We start from the raw sequence: 17181 nt of genomic DNA, 5'->3' as shown, positions 1-17181 counted from the left end.
GGAAAATACACTCAAAAGACAAATTTTCTTCTCACTTTGCTCTGTAGCATAACTGACAATACCACTCATAATTCACAGTAATGATGGCCAGTAGGTAGCCTTTCCCAAGCATTCATGCTTCTTGCAGTGACGCTATCTCAGACGTAAGTGCAGCAAAAACACAAGTTACCAGGACAAATAGTTATAAATCAGAAAAACCTGTCTAATCTGGGGAACATTACTCAACAAGGAGCGACAAACAGCCAGAAGCTGGTCATTTGGTGCAATCTTTCCTCGCAGCATGCAACGGATTGTCATGCCAACCCAGTCCTCCTCCTCAAACTGCTGAAGCAGTTGCTTGCATTTTGGGAACTCAGAAGAGGAAGATTTCCAAACAGGTTCCAGGAAGAAGTGCTGAACTGCAGAATTTACAGACGTGCCTGCCATCAGGCACAATCTGTGCCAAGATGAGCTGCCATTTTGACCACCACCAACATAAACCATAATTAGAAGAGCCTGACAACTTGAAAATCCTAAAGAAGCTCAGGATTAAGTACCTGTGCTATTCTTTCCTTCTTTAAAACATGGTGTGCTCTTTATCCTGCTGTATGAGCTCTTACAGGCATACAGGGGCTTCAAGCAGACATGACTAATCTCAAGGAAGAGAGGAAAGCAGATTAGTCAACATTAAGGGAAAGAAAATCAAAACAACACAGAACATTCAACCCATTTGTTTCCATGCCCTGGTATCTTCTCCCTTTCAGCTACCAAAATCCTGATGCAAGAACCAAAGAACTAGCACAGTAACAGAAGAAAACCAAGGGCCTTTGTAGAAGAAAGCTTTGGTGTCCTTTAAGTGTTGGTTGATGGTGGCTCTGGTGAGCATCCAGGACAGCACTGCCTGTTCTGTGTAAGATGAAGAATTCTGGGGCAATACAGCCTGCAGACCAGAGGTGAAGCTACAAGAAACTAGCTCTTCTGCACTTGTAATGGTTGTTACTAATAGCAGGGGCAGGAAAAAGTATCTCAGAAACATTGTGAAGAAAGCTCCACATGCTCCATCTAGGAAAATGGGCCCAAATAGGTAAGAAAGGACTAACCCATCTGCTAACTAAAAAACATCCAGCCACAAAACAAGCAGAATCTGACAAAGCTAGGAAATAAGACTTGCAGGTGCCCCCAAAAGGTTGCTGTGGGCCAAGGAGATGCTCTGGTAAGGTGCATCCCATCTGGATGGAGGAGAGCACAATGATGACAGCACAGCCCCATGCCTCTGGGGCACCAGGAAATGATGACATGGAGGAAGGAGCACCTCAGCAAAGGCTGAGGAATCACTGCCTGAAGGCACAGTAGTGCCTTCTACACATTCTACAACTCTTACAAAAGCTTTATATAATGTCACAAGAGATTGCTTTCTTTTGATAAATGAGCTGGTAACAGTCAGCTGTGAGGGTGTCTGGCTGGGGTGGAATTAATTTCCTATATTTACTGCGAAGGTGACAGGGCACTGGAACAGCCTGCTCAGAGAGGCTGCAGAGTCTCCTTCTCTAGAGATAGTCAAAACCTGCCAGGATGTTCCTGTACGACCTGCTGTAGGGAACCTGCTTTAGCAGGGAGTTGGACTAGGTGATCTCCAGAGTTCCCTTCCAACTCTTGTGATTCTGTGACTCATAGCAGCCCATATGGTACTATATTTAAAGTTTGCATCCAATACAGTACTGGTAACATACTTATGCTTCAGCAGCTGCTGAACAGAGCTTGCATAGGATCAAAGCCTTCTCTGCTTCTCTTGGGGTGCTGGCAGCTAGAGATGGGTTGGGCATTGGTCTGCTAGTGGGAGGTGATGAGTGACTGCTTTTGCATCACTCGTTTCATTGCTTTTCTTAACTCATTAAACTATCTTTATCTTGACTATTCCGCACTTTGCCTTTGAGTCTCTTCCCCATCCTGCTGGGGGGCAAATGAGCAGCTTAGCTGCCAGCTGGGGTCAACCTACTGCTGAGGAACTCAGCACAGTGGCTGAACCCAGAATCCAGGGAAGAACAGACAGATACCTCTGCAGTGGGGTAAAAAAGAGACCCAAACAAAAGAGCATCACACAAATGAATGCCCTGTTAAGAACTTTGTGCTTAAATGAGATACAGCCTCAAACAGCATGTGAACAAAGTGCACCATTCCCCTTGGAAGATTTCTTCTACACTCTGCAGGAAATCAGAATAATTTGTCTTAGAAAGCTATTCCTGCTAGCAAATCTACATTGTATGGGACCAGCATTATGTGTTTCTTGCTTAATTGAAGTACTAGTTCTTTCCACCAGGTGGCAAAAGTTTTTAATTAAAAATAACAATTGTTCAACATAGCAGTCTAATATGCTCTAAATCCATGGTGTGCATGGTGCAGTATATTGAGGCATTCTTCAGCACAAAATTCAATCAGATCAATATTTTCTTTCCTCATCAACAAACCAGTAGAAGTGGTCGTGTAAATTAGCTTTCAGGACTAAAATGATCCAGCAGTATTTTACATCTCTTTTCTGATTTTTGCATAGTACCTCTTTTTCCTATGACATTGCTATAGGGAGCAAGACTGAAGCATGTGCTCTTTAACTACTTTGCACTGTTTCAGAAGGGTTTTTTGTCTGATCTAATGACAAAAAATGGACAAGACATCAGACCAGGGACTGCAGGACTCATGCAGCTGCCTGCACATGCACTACTGCAGCACACTCCATGTGCACAGGAAAATCAATTTGCACAGGAGCCCAGCCTTCCCAATGCAAACCCCTCCCACCCTGAGTCCTATCCCAGAAAATTCATGTCTTAGCAACAGCTGCCAATTATTTGGAAGAAAAGCAGGGAAAAATCAGTTTGGTGGCTCCTCTGAATGTATGCATTTCTCTACTAAAATACAGAGCCTGACTCTGTCTAATCAGTGCAAATCAATATGTGTCAAGCCACTCACAGAAGAGACAACATGTTAACTATTTCATTTGGGGGCAGTGAGTAAAAATAATCTGGAACAATCAAACCAAACAGCAAGATTCAGCCTATAAATGCTGACACAAGAAGCAGTTAAACTCAGACGTCCTGACATGAAGATGCCTGCAGAGCAGAGGGGAGGTCTGTGTCAGAAGCACACTGTGTTGCCAGCATCACCTTCTGCAGCAGTGTTGCGGGGCTTCAGGCAGTGCCTGTGTGCAGCATAGTGTGTGCTAGCACCTCAGCAGCCTTGACTCTCCACACAGGAGCCAATGTACCGTGAGGCTTCGTGTCCACATAGAAGCCTGTTTTACAAGTACCAGACAGTAGCAAGCTGAGCACTTCCTGACCAACAACTCTCTGCTGGACTTGGACTGAGTGAAGACACGAGGCGTTCTGGGGTCTCCTTCAGACCTTCAGCTCTTTGCTGGTGCTACTGAACCAGACAGACATCATGAAGGACAGATCTGGGGAGGGTCTCAATGATCTCTAGAGGTCCCTTCCAACCCCTGCAATTTTGTGATTCTGTGATTTTATTCCCTCACCTCACTACCGTACACCTGCTGACACGTACTGAAACGATGGAGTCCACTGTGCTGCCACAGATAACAGATTTGTTCCAGTGGAGAAATAGAAGGAGTTTAAATTTGCTGGCTTTAGTGAATCTTTTTAACCTGAATGAAAGAAATGGTAAAATAGAGCGTGGAATAAGGAATTCAGAGTCAGCATTTTCTTTTCCCTTCAGAATACAAACCTTAGGAAAAAGAGAAAAAAAAAAACCTGCATAAGAAGCGAGGTACCAGGAAGCTGATAATTTTCTTAATGTGAAATACGATGAAGCCTACCAAATTCAGTAGGGAACAGTGTACAGAATCAAAGGCAAGACAGCATTGCTCTGGAGAATGTATTGCATAAATACACTGATATAGCCTGAAGATTTAAAGAAGTTCTCATAAGTGGGTTTTGTGCATGTGGTTGGCTAATTAAGAGCCACTGAAGTTGGCCAGTGGCACAGACATACAATTCCAGTGATGGCTTGGCTGAAACTGATCTTCTTTGATAGTTTCATTCACAGAACTGCGCAAATGCACTCAGAAAAAGACCTCCTTCTGAATTTAATGATTCAATGAAAACAGAACATAAAATTGAATTACAACTGAGTTACTCTCTGAAATTAAATGTTTCACTTGGAGAATAAGTAAAAACTCCAAGAAATGCTGTTTCCTATCTCCTGCACAAGCTCTGCACATCCCTCAGACAATGTGGATGCATGGCACAGTGTGGCAGCTGTTCTAGAACACCACAAAACCAATGGATTTATCCACACAGCAGGAGGGTTTGGAACCCAATTTTAAACACAGTGGGACAGGGGAAGGAAGAGAGGTGTGAGATGCCTGAAACTGTTTGCCCAGAGGCAGGGCCAAGCTCCCCAAACCCAAGTATAAGATAAGGGCACAAAGACTGACCCATCATTGTCCCTCCCAGCATGTTGAAGCACTGGGTTCCCCTCTGTCCCACACAAAGGGCTGCTCTTCAAACTTAGTCCTACCTTGTACAGCAAAACAAGTATTCCTACCACATTCTACCCAATTTACTACCATCATTAAGAGGATTCTAATGATCTATATACTGCATTACTTAGCAACTTTAAGGCTATAGTCAAATGTGCGTTAGAGAACAACCTGAAGGGTTCCTTTTTTCAACACAAAATCCAGAAACCCAATGTTCCCACATCTCCTTATTTTATGTATCTATTACTCCAAAGAAAAAGGCAGTAGAAGTTATGACAAAACTCTCTTAGAATTGGAGGCATATGAACACAAAATAATGCACGAGCACAGGAAGCAGTGCATTATAGACCTCATGTCCTAGAGCTCATCTCTACAAAGATGTTCTGGAAAAACTCAGGCACACCAGGAGCTCAGCCTCTGCTGAAGCTTCTTAACTCACCTGATTCCAATTATTCTAGCTTCGAGACTTTTTTCTCCTCCTTTTAAACTATGACCTTTTCAAAAGGAATCTTGCTTCAGGTGAACTGAGTCTTATTGAGAGATTGTTCAGTCTGGAAAAGAGGCTCAGGGGAGACCTTATCACTCTCCACAACTGTGTGAAAGAAGGTTGTGGTGATGTGGGGGTCAAACTTTTTTCACAGGTAACAACAATAGGATGAGAAGTAATGGCCTCAAGTTGTGCCACAGGAGGTTCGGGTGGGAAATTAGGACATATTTCTTCTCAGGAAGAATGGCAATGAATTGAACAGGTTGGCCAGGGAGGTACTGAAGTCACTGTCCCTTGAGGTGTCTAAGAAACATGGAAATGTGATGATGGTGAACATGGGTTAGTAGGCATAGTAAATGATCTGAGATCTTTCCCAAGCTTAATGATTCTGTGATTCGCATCTCACGGGAGAGGGAAGCATGCTGATAGAGCAAAGGGGCCACCATAGCATAGAGGCTTCTGTAACTATTTCCCATCTCTACATCGTTATAAGCTTTCTACTAAAGCTTTATTCTTAACATACAGATATCTTTGGCATTAATCAAACTCAGAAATATAAATAATGTCTTGAAAACACAATCCATCCAGCACAAGTCGTTATTTGCATTCTTCTATTACATGTTACACCAGCTTTAGAACTTTGTGCTGATTTTTCATAGGGATGCATTTATGAACATAACTGAAGATAGATTCAGAAATTTAGAAGACAACTAATAGTGGTGAAATAACCACTAACAAGAATCAAAAGAAAATTCAAAAATAGCTTGTGTCACAGACTATAGCGGCAAATTGAACTTAAATAAGCATTAGCTAGAATCAAACCTAACAGTCTTTAGCTGGAGCCTCATATTGGATAAGCATCTGTAAGGAAAAAAAGGATGAATTCTTCAGTTCTGCAGAATCACAACAGAATCTCACTTGCAATTTGCATCTCCTGCTTTCTTATTTGATGTCAAGTATATTATCTAAACAGCTACTTGCTTTGAAAAACTCTGCACAAGCTCTCCCTAAAGTTGCATATGCCAGAAACATAAGAACAAAAGTTTTCTTTATTCTGAAACCTGAATCTCCCTCAAAACAAACACTTTCTTCGTGGAAATGTAAATCTGACAACATACAGTAAAAACAATACACAAAAGTCTCCAGCAGATGACATACCTCAAGGCATCCAGACCAATTAACATTATGGAAAAAACATGGCAACCCGTCATCACAAAATGTTACAAACAGTGTAATGTTTTGTAATGCACAGCCTTCAGTTTCCTGGCCACACACATTTCCGAGTCCTGGCTTTTATTAATTTCTTAAAGTTCCTTTACTGCTACTTAAAACGCTCACACAAAGTGACAGGCAATCAATTACTCTCTGTTACTCTGGAAGGAACAAGGTCATAGTGAATTCTGAAAATAACAGCTTGATTTTAAGTTAGAAACTAAGATCAAGACAGAACCCCTTATGCCTGCAGCTTTAACATGCATTGGCACTACCATGGGACCAGTGCATGCACATCCGCTCACCCTATTATAAAAACAGATGTAGCTCAACTAGAAGAAGCATAAAAAACAGATAACACAAATATAAAAGTGCTTCTTCAGAAGGAGCCATTGTGTGTGGTAGAGCCTGGAGGAAGAGTGAAAAGGGAAGGAGGGATGAATGTCACCGATCTGTAGTCACAAAGGGTGTGAAGAAGGCAAGGATGGAAAGGAAATGAACATTCACTGTTATTTACTGCTTCCTATAGCAGTAAAGCAAGGGGCACCTAACAAAATTATCAGAGAGCAATTTTATAACAAAGGGAAGTACTTTCTCATGCATCACATAATTAAATTGTGGAACTCATGGTCACAGGATATTGTGGATGCCAGAAGTACAAATGAGATCGAAAATGATTAAATAAATTCATGTTAGAAAAGTCTATCTATAGCAATTAAAAGATAATGTGAACGACATACCAGGTTTGAAAGCCCAAAACCACCAACTGCTGAAAGAGAAATGATGTAAGGAGGAGAACCACTCGCTGTACACTAGCTCTGTTTTTGGTTATGTTTTTAATTTACTTCTATTCCACCCATAAGTTTTTACCACTGACTCCTTTAATGGATTGTTTCTGACAGAACGGCCATCCTTAAAAGCTGATGAACTACCCAGTGAGGTACAAAACTGAACTGCAGTCCCTGTAGCCCACAGTTGCAAGCTTGAATTTTGAGTCAGTATAGTGTTTGCACTGGAAAAGTGGACAATAGAAATGCAGGAGTTATGGGACTGAATATTATTATCCCTCTACGTTTTTTTAACCTTCAATTTTCTATTAGCACTTATTTAAAAGGATGACATTTTTACTTTTACACTATATTGTACGGAACAATTTAATAGATGGACATTTTTTCACAGGCAAGCATATATACCTGGTTTAAATATGTTGATGAACAAAAAAAAAAGACTGTGTCAGAAATGCCTGGAGGAACAGGCACCATGAGCAGATATGATCTAGTGGTTATTGCAGAACCCATTGCTTAAGAAATACATTTAGGTGTTTCGGTGGAGAGGGGGAGATTAACTTCACCTATTTCCCCTTATGTGATTGCAGCTAATGTCATTAACTGCTTAAAATACAGGCTACTACAGAAGACCATTATTATGGTTCAAGAGAGCTACATCAGTAAGTTTTTATAGGCTTGCTTCTCATCTTATTTGTGTTTTGCAAAAATTAATAGAAAGGAGATCACAGCAACATACTGGATGCAAGATGCAGTTAGGAATTCACTGCTTCTTCACTGATGGTGATTTCCCAGTTAATCTTGTCACCTTCTGAACAGGATTAGCCTAGATAAAAGACTGTGGGCAGTACAACATGCAATCCTGGCATAGTATCTGTACTGTGATAAGCCAAAAGAAAAAAGAACTGAAGGCACAATAACCTCAGTTGCTTGACTTTAAACTGACCCATTTGCAACAGCTTTACCAGAATGAGTCTTTTTCTCTCTTCTAAATTCAGACCACTACATTACCCATCAGTAAGTCATAAAATAAACCATGCTCCACAGAAAGCCTTTAGCCTATTACAGCATGAGGTGTTACATTTGCTCCTCACTGCAGAATTAAAGCTGCAAGGCTTTCAAAAAGTTTCCTTTTAAAACACCAAACAATGAACAGAAAAAAAAATACTCTTATAAATGCATGTTTACTTTCAGCACTGACAAATTTTTAGAGTTTCATATTGTATCACGTTTGATACTTAAGTCCCCAACTCCTGAGTTTAAGAGAAAAATCTCAAGACAGTCCACAAAAAAAAAAAAATAAAATAATCACTAGAAACCGTAGAATCTCGTATGTCTACTGAAAAAAGATGAAAGAATTAAATAAGAATACTACCTTAATGCTAAAAGATGCACAGTGACCTAAATGGACTCTTGTTTCGGAAGACGCACACTTGTCAGACTACTGCTTGGTGTCAGGGTGTTTTTCTTTCAAGGGAAATGTTACAGCTCTGTTTTCATTTTGGTTCGTTGGTGTAAATGAAACAACCATTCTTATTCACCAGTACTAACAAACAGCCTTTAAAAATGCAAGATACCTATAAGCATTCTTCTGTGATTAAAAAGAGGATATAAAATAAATGTGCTGTTAATGGAAACAAAACAGACCTGCTTTGCAAAAGCTCAACGTAATCCCTCACCTACAGCAAAGCTGTATGCCTGAATAGAACCAGAAATTACTATTACTAGGCTGTTTTTGGTGTGTTCTGTAGGGAGTGCAGCTTTTAAATCAGGGGTAGATTGTCACCTTTTTTAAAAACACTGGTAAATAATTATTATACAGAAGTAAATGAGATTTGGAAGAAGTGGTTGATCAAACATAGCATCTCAATCTGCTTCTGGCAGAGACTTCAGAAAGAGCCCTCTCCCCTCCACCCTATTCCTGGGAAACCACTACTCTTTTTGAGTCCCAGCCCATCCATTCATTTGACATTGTTGCTGCTGAAGCTTGTCAAAGATTAAAAAGTATTGCTTCCAGGTTAGGAGCACCTCAACACCCAGAACAGGCAGCTTTCCACTGGGAAACATTAAGCATGCTGAACTGTGCTCTGCTGTTCTCTGGATCAGCTTCTTGAAACTAAAACCTTGTGAAGCTGAAGTGGACAGAAGTCACAGAGGAATAGAGAACGAGGTAAAACTTCAATGGGGCAACTACCTACTCCCTATGTAATCATCTTAAGAAACTGCACTTTTCCCTATAAAGCAATCTTGGGGTTAGTTAATCTAAGGGTAGAGGAACTTCCCATAAAGTTAAACACTGGGTATAGTCAATGTACAAAAATCCAGAGTACAATTATTCAGGAGAACTCCACTATGATATGGAATGAAGAGAAATACAGAAAAAATATTTTCTATTAATGATCACAAATTCATTTTCATAATTGCAAAGGAACGTTATTTCTTATACATAGAACAGAATTTTATGAAGCCCAGCACATCCAGTTCTGAAAAAAAGACAAAACCATCCATCCCACCATCCAAAAAGCCCCAGCAAACCACAAGTTCTGCATGAATGACTAAATAAATAAAAATCAAACTTTTTATTCTATGCAAGTGGAAGCTCAGTCTTGAAATCTCTGTTCTTCTTATGTATTTTTCCTATTCTTCATGTGCCTTTGTTAAAAAAGTGTTGGTTATGTTTGAACACAGTTAATGAAGGGAAATTTGTGTAGTCAGGAGACTAAAGTTGCTTGTTAATATGCTGACAGACTCCAGAGGGGGAAAAAGGAAAAAAAAAAAAAAGAGAGACTCATTATCTCATTATTCTGGTTTAGTTAAGCATGAAGGAAAACAAGGTAATTTAACACAAAATATTACTTCGAAAACCTGCTATGGCTACAGTGTGTGATAAATTACATTGGCTTGCCTATAGAGAAAGAATGAGAAGCATTTTAATTTTTGTTTTATTATTTTTCTAAATACAAAAGCCAACACAGATCACTATTTCTTACTATTCCTTTGGAGTGAATACAGATGAAAACAGAAAGTTGTGTATAGTAAGGTTTTGTGTAGACCAAAGATCATTCTTCTGACCAAGTTCAACTGACTGGTTTAGGACTGGCTAAAGTGGTGTCCATTAAAAATTAGCAGAAACATGTCCAAGATACCAGTCAACACTTGTTGAGAGATACCAATCAAGCACTGACTGTAAAACACCTCAGCTTTCTAACCCCCAAACCTCGCTCTGTATACCATAAGTTGCATTACCTTGCACTGCAGGGAATGCACAGAGGTGCTGCACTTTATCTAGCCAGATTCCCCTCTGACCCTGGGCTGCATTAAATAAAGAAGCCCCACGGGAACTATATGGGACATGTAAGAGAGAAAACAGAAATCCATTTCATCATGGATTTTAAACCTACATAAAAACCTTTAAGTCCTACAGAACACAAGCCTAAAACATCACTTGTCAATTCACTACTTAAAAGACAAGCAGCTGGAAGCACACCTTTACAGTATTTATCTTGCAGCTTAAGCCTTGTCAGGTATCAACTGATCTTAACTGATCTGTTAAATTTTTATTAACAAATAACTATCCATCACCTAGAGCTAAGAGACATTATAACCCAGAGCTTTGATTAAGTAGAAGAGAAAGTGTTACTTACAGTTACCAGATGCTCCCATACAGTTCAACATGTACTTATCTGCTACCAGCATCCTTAAAGTTTGCTCTGTACACATCCCAACAGCTTCATATTCTCCTTGTGTAGCACCTCCAAATCGGTCTCCAGATCAAATATGGAAAATATGCTGCTATGCTTAACCAGACCCTTACTTAATTAGTCTAACAAGAAACAGTGCTTTGGGTGGGAGAAAAGAAAAGCCACCTCAATCAACTGAAGATAGAAATAATAGAGGAAACACCACATGTTGACCATTTAAATGACTGCGTTTTCTAGTAAGCCAGGAAAACCTGAGAGAGTCTCCTCCAGAGAAACTGCAGCAGCATATGCATTCAGGGTACTCTCCACTGAATTGATTCCAGCTTGCAAGACAGTGATGTATTTTCTGACCGACTCTGCTCAGGAGACAAGCTTTTGAAACAGTACTTTCAGCCCACAAGCACTCAGATATCAATCACATCAAGATTTAATCAGCTCAACTTTGGACCAGAACAGCCCCTCGCCCTGCAAACCAACCCTGGTAATCTATTTATGGTGCTTTTTTTCCCTTAGTTGCCGGTATAAATGTGAAAAGGAAAGGTTTAGAAAAACGTATGGCAAAGATCCACTCATTGAGGACAAAATTCTTCTTAAGGCTGATAACCTCCAACTCCCTGAAGGTGCACTGCAGCAATGGTAGAAATTGATTTAGTGAAAAGCTTCTATTAGCGAGAGCACTGTTCTCATCAGAAAGTCCCTCCCCTTGCTATAATCAATAATTTAAGCAAAGCCAAGAATCATATCAGCCAAAATGACCAGGGCAACTGACTTTCTTTTTCTTGCCTAGTAAAGGTAAAATTAAATTAAAGTCTGAGTGGGAATATATTCTAATTTAAAAACTAATTTGGGCAATCTGAGTTGTGCATTTATTTTGAGAAGGGAAAGAGGGAAGGGCTCTTTTGTTCACTGCTGAAAACTTCTCAGGTTCACAGAAAGGCCAAAATCCACTTCTAAAACATGAAAGCAGCTATAGCCTTTGATTTAGAGCATCTTATCCTGCAATGCTAACCTACACACAAACAAGAAACAAATGAACTCCATAGATTTACAACTATTACTTCAGTGTAGTGACAGTGCTACTGTACCTGTTAGTGTATCGCAACCATATCTGAATAATTGAGGAAGTGTTTAATTTTTAAATTTAACCCTGTAAAATCTCTACTGAAAAGCCACTAAGAAAATAGGAGGATGAGTTTAGTTAAATCACAACACTGAACAACTTGGGGGAAAAAAAAAAAGTAGCTTTGTTAAGACACTTTATTGAATAGTTCTGAGACTGTGTACTACATATTGAGTAATAAATTAGTCCAGGATATGAAATAAGCATAACACTAACAACATAATACACAGCGGTTAGAAACAATCCTAATAACATAATATCATATAAAAATGGATTTAAGTTCCAAATGCCCCAGAGACAGCAAGCAGACAGCAAAAATACGTGCCTGCGATGTGGGGCTGTTATCCCCCACAGCTCGAGAATTTCTCATCTCTGAAGTATCAAGGATAAATCTACTGTGCAAACAGAAGGACATGCTCTGCTAGGCTTTAGAAATCCAGATCTCAGACAGTACAGGAAGCCTTCTTAATGTCATTATCTTGAGTTCCATGGCATTCTGGTATTGGACATTTACAGCCTAATGTTGAGCGCCCAGGGGCTTCACACATATTGATATCAAGCAATTGAGTCTTAATTGCAAATGTATGTGCTTTCATGGGGTTGCATGAAAAAGGCTTCATGTCCCTTAAGGCAGGGACCAAATATCAATTTTAAGAAAGCGCTGCATTCAAACAAAGTTTTGGACCATCCTTTTTATTACCACCTTCTTTGTGTAGCCCCATTTGCCTAATTTAATAAATACCAACACTCCTGCTTCTGATTCTTGGTTTGTCCAGCTTTTCCCAGCTACTGCCACGCTCTCATTCATCTCTCTAACTGCAGTAATTCTGCTGCCTTCTCCCCCACCCCCCAACCTTCTCTCATCAGCCTCCAGGCCACATTCTCATCTTTCAGCTTTCTACTTTTTTCCCTACCCCACAACTCCTCCTCCACCAAGAACAGAGAGAGACAGAGCCACCATTGCTACTGGGGCCCAATGCTGGCATTGCTGCATCAGCTTAGAGAAGCTCAGGCTCTGATCTGCACTCAACAAGGGTTTTGGCAGTGACGCAAGAACTGCTTCCAAGCTGGGAGACTCACAAAATTATACCTGCCCCCTGCAGCACTCCTGAACACTCCTGAACTCCATAAAACAGGCACAATGTAATGATGAGGGACTCCTGCTGCATGGCAGTACTATTCCTCTATCACATCTGCTGTAGCACTAGAGACAAACAAGCACCTAGCCGGATCTGGTGCATCTGGTCAGCATGCAAAACCCAAACAGCCCACCTGTTTCTACTGCCAGCTACTCTCAAACGTTCAGCTTGCCCTAGGGAACAGCACTCCACAAGCTGAGAGTCCTTCCAAAGGTAACAACAGGCTTTCCTTCCCTCCCGTATAGATTTTTACACTCATTTCTAAAGCATCAATCAGGTGGATTGAAACTTGGCTTGAGTTCTATGCACCATTAAAAAGTGCTGAGACAGAGATTTGCTGGATCAATTTTGGTCATAATTTGTGATCACTTTCACAACTTCATGAATTGAAAACTTTTTTTCCCCCCTAAGGAGGGACTGCTAGTCTGCTATTAGTTACTGGCGGATTTTCTTCTGTGCGCCTTCCTTAACACCCTCTGAAAGGGCTATTAGGATCCTGACTTTTCCCATTAGCTTCTCTGATTTCCCTTCCTTAGTTTGTTTTCCTTTTTCTTTTTGCTTGGTCATGTGTCTGCCTGAAACCCAACTCTTCCCATGGTCTCAGAGGAGACCTGGAAAAGAAACACAGCCCTAGGCACAGAAGAACTTCAGCAAGAAGATGCATTCATACCGTAAGAGGACACACAGGGTCTGGGATTACACTTCTGCATTTCTGTAACAACAGAAGCTTGAAAAGCTTCTGAAAATAGTTTATCAAGCATGAGACATTAAGCAGTTCACCTTTTCTAAATCTCAAGTTTTCCCTATAGACACTTAGAACAGTCTTCTGCATTGTTGAAAGATACAATAAGCCCTGCTTGAAAACAATGTTAGACTATTCCTCAACATTACAAAACAATGTAAACTACACTACAGAGACACTATGCTACTTTTAGTGCCCTGAAAATCTTGCAAACTACTCCACAGCTTTCACTCCAGTGGCGATGCAATTCCAGCAATCCCTTTCCTGTGTTGTCTCACCAACTCTAGCTCTAGCTACACAAGCAACCGTTCATGCCATAACATTAATTCAATTTATACATCTATTTTTATTAGCTATTCAAATTCAAAAGGGTGCTCATCACCTGTTTTTATCACAGAAACTTTGGGTTTCAAGCCAGAGCACTTACTTGAGCACTGAAGCCAAGGATTCAACTACTGCATTAAGAAGGGAATCACAGAATGGCCAGGATTGGAAGTGACCACAAGGATCATGAATCTCCAACTCCCCTGCCACATGCAGGGCCAACCTCATCTAATACCAGACCAGGCTGCCCAGGGCCCCATCCAACCTGGCTTTGAACACCTCCTGGGACGGGGCATCCACAACCTCTCTGGGCAGCCTGTTCCAGCACCTCATCACTCTCTCTGTAAAGAACTTCCCCCTGACATCCAACCTAAATCTTCCCTCCCTCAACTTGAAACCATTTCTCCTTGTCCTGCTGTTATCAACCATTTCAAAGAGTTGATTCCCCTCCTGTTTGTGGGTTCCCTTTAGGTACTGAAAAGCTGCAATGAGGTCACCCCACAGCCTTCTTTCCTCCAGGCTGAACAAGCCCAGCTCCCTCAGCCTGTCTTCATAGGGGAGGTGCTCCAACCCCCTGATCATCTTTGTGGCTCTCCTCTGGACCCTCTCCAACAGCTCTCTGTCTTTCTTACTGGGGGCTCCAGACGTGGACACAGTACTCCAAGGGAAGGTTGACCTCAACATCCGAGAGCAGCAAGCGGCTTCTGTGCCACCAACAGCCTGTACCCAGGAGATCACCTCTCAAGTTCAGTCTCCCCTCTACCAGTAGACCCTGGATGCTGGTCATTATTTTGAACACTGTATAAATAACCACATGGCCCTTTAGGTATTTTTTTCCTCTTAAACTGACTTGCCTTTTCTTCCCCAAAATCCTCTCACAGGAACAGCTAAGAGGAATATAAACATGTAACTAGTTACTCCCTATATAGAATGGTACCTGTACAAATACTGATATGCAGCAATAGTCACCTTTACTATTTTGCAAGCAGTCAGCAAATGGTCAAGGTCTGTGACTATAAAACCTGTGTTCTTGATACACAGCTATCAGCAACATGCAGGATTAAAAAAAAAACAAAAAAAAAACAATAAGAGAACAAGGACTACCTGCTATTAAATTTGTGGGCTATTAGGATGCACAGTGGGTATGAACCAAAACCTCTTATTCCTTAAAGTCAGATGTTTACTTGGAATCCTACAATTGTTCAAATGATAGTATATTTTGTCCCCTGTATTACAGGACTTGTGCTTATCTACACCATAATTGACTGTATTTCTATTACCATAAATCATTTTCTACACTCAGGAACACAGAAAACATGTTCTGTACTAAATAACATCCTTGTTGTCTCTATCAGATACGTTCCGCAAAGGAAAACTGAAGCTTTTAAAGGGCATTCATTTTAATTTTGTCCAAGATGCAGGTTAAAATCAGGGGCAGAACTCACCCTTGGTATAAATCTTTCTGACTAGTTCCTGATTTGCTGCAATTTTTATTGTATTAGAGGGCTGTTCTACCCATACACACTACTGTTTCAGAATAGCAGGCTCCATTTGCAAGATCCCAACTCTCCCTCCCCAAGGGCCAGGCTCACTGCTGCCATTTTTGTGCTGAGCTGAACTTGTTTATTTGTAACCAGCCATTAAAGTGACATCCTGGATTTGTTGAGAGAGCAGCAGCAGGCAAGCATGTGCTCAATAGCAGTCACATTCAGCAGCAGTGCTGCCCGAAAGGAGGAGGATTGCCCTTTTGACTCCTCTCTTTGATTCATATTCTCATTTCGAGATACAAATCCATCTGCCAAGGGCCTTCCCCCTTGAGTGGGAAGGTTGAATTGGTTGTCTCATTTTTTCCTCCCCACTCAGAAAAAGTGTCAAATCTTTCAAAAGCACCTTTCCATTAGATCACAAAGAAGTTTCCTGCCTTTGATTTTGTCTGAACAGTAATGATGTGTTCCTAGTGCACACAAAAAATAAGAACTAATTCTTCAGGGTCTTTGAGTAACATACTTTCAGAAACAAAGCAAGCAAACCCTCAATCACTCAGTTATCCAAGATTTGAACAGTGAGTTGTTCATAGAGGGAGGAGGAAGATGAAGCAATTTAAAATACATGAAAGCAGACTATTGCAATTTTCAACCATGTACTGTGAGGTAAATGGTATTTCTATTACATTCCTATGTATGCTAAAGTGCTAAATACAATCTCTGGACTGAACATTAATAATTCTCCACGCATCTGCTGCATTGCACTACTTAACAGATTAACTGTTCTTGAAATTCTATCTTTTTTTCCTTCCCAGAAGCCATATAAACTAAAGCTGTCTGCTTTTGCAGATTTTTCTACTGGATGCCTTTCTCCCTTTGGCTGCTGGCATTTACTGCAGAAGCACAAGGACTGAAGACCATACATGATGCTTTCCTTCTGCCCAGGTGCAGTGGCAGTGAGGAGCCCAGTGGTGCCCGTCCTATGAAGCCCAAGCACAACTGAAAGATCTTAAAGAGCTCAGAAAATTCTCTTTTCCGAGTGCCAAAAGAGCTCAGATGTCACACAATGGTAACATACAGCTTGGAAGGAAGAAATTAAACACGTTAATTAAGAGTAAAAGAGACAAAACTTGTAGTAGCTCATCCTGAGTGACCCTTATTTAATTAAGTTACTTGGAATTATGCTAATTTAATTTTCACTGAACATAAATTCTCTATCCACATTTTTCCGTTGTCAAGCCTTGGGCAAGTTTGTTAGCCAGAGCTAACAAACTCGGCACTGTTATCTAAAACACACTGATGTTTTCTCCAAAAAATGTTAATCAGTGATGGCATACATATCATATATCTTGAGAAATAATACTAACACAAACAGCAATCTCAGTAAATGGAAAATACGTTCAGTTTTCACAGGAAGAGATGACTATACAAAAAATTCTACAGTTGCAAAGGTTTGTCACACATCAAAACAGATCGAAAGATCCATTATTTGCCACACAGCAGTAGGGACCTTCTGCTGTGACTGAACTCTCACACTAAAACCCAAACTCACTGTTATTACAATCACATCCAAAGTACACTGTCACAAATGCTACAGACAGATAAGGAAGCTGTGAATTTGGATCACTATAGCCTCCAAACAGCACAAAACTTATATACAGTAATAATGAAATCACTTTAAATACAAACAACTTAAGATAAATTTGTTTAGCTCCACAT

General features: G+C 40.5%; 1 protein-coding gene across 14 annotated transcripts in view; it reads right to left on the bottom strand.

Annotated features, from left to right (window-relative positions):
- Positions 1-17181, bottom strand: part of APBB2 (amyloid beta precursor protein binding family B member 2) — a 153502-nt gene that overhangs the window by 68854 nt on the left and 67467 nt on the right. The gene's annotated exons all lie outside the window — the stretch shown is intronic.

The sequence above is a fragment of the Lagopus leucura genome, unplaced genomic scaffold, assembly GCF_019238085.1.
Source record: "Lagopus leucura isolate 7727_CA_CO unplaced genomic scaffold, USGS_WTPT01 Super-Scaffold_100004, whole genome shotgun sequence".
In the NCBI taxonomy this organism is placed as follows: Eukaryota; Metazoa; Chordata; class Aves; order Galliformes; family Phasianidae; genus Lagopus; species Lagopus leucura.
This window is presented reverse-complemented; position numbering and strand designations above follow the sequence as displayed.